The following is a 457-nucleotide window of genomic DNA, read 5'->3' as shown; positions in this document are numbered from 1 at the left end:
TTGTACCCTGTATGATGAGTCTTTTCACGATTTTAAGAACTTTTATTTCAAGGTCCGGGATGTTGGAGACGTCCGACCTTTCTTTCTAGATGAGAGTGGGGAGCCTTCTTTTCCTCTTTGTTGGCAGGAGAATATAGTGTCTGCTAAGTATACCTTTGAGAGTCTAGAGGAGGTGGAGCAGGCTTTTGTGGGAGTGGTGAGCAGTTTATGGGGTCGGGCACCTCACTTGGACACGAAGAAAATGTTGGGAGATCCAAGCCTTCTCCGTTCCGAGTTAGGTAGTTCCCGACCCTCCGAGATTATCCTTTTGGTATTTTGGCTTTGCTTGTTTTGTTTTGGTGGAATTTCTGTTTTGGTGATCCTTTTCTTTTATTTTTGCAGAGATGTCTTCTCAGGCGGATTCCATGAAATTTCTTCGTCGGACGAAGAAGTCGGTGGCTGCTCGAAATCTCGAGGC

This window comes from Arachis duranensis, chromosome 3 (genome assembly GCF_000817695.3).
Source record: "Arachis duranensis cultivar V14167 chromosome 3, aradu.V14167.gnm2.J7QH, whole genome shotgun sequence".
NCBI classification, from domain to species: Eukaryota; Viridiplantae; Streptophyta; class Magnoliopsida; order Fabales; family Fabaceae; genus Arachis; species Arachis duranensis.
This window is presented reverse-complemented; position numbering follows the sequence as displayed.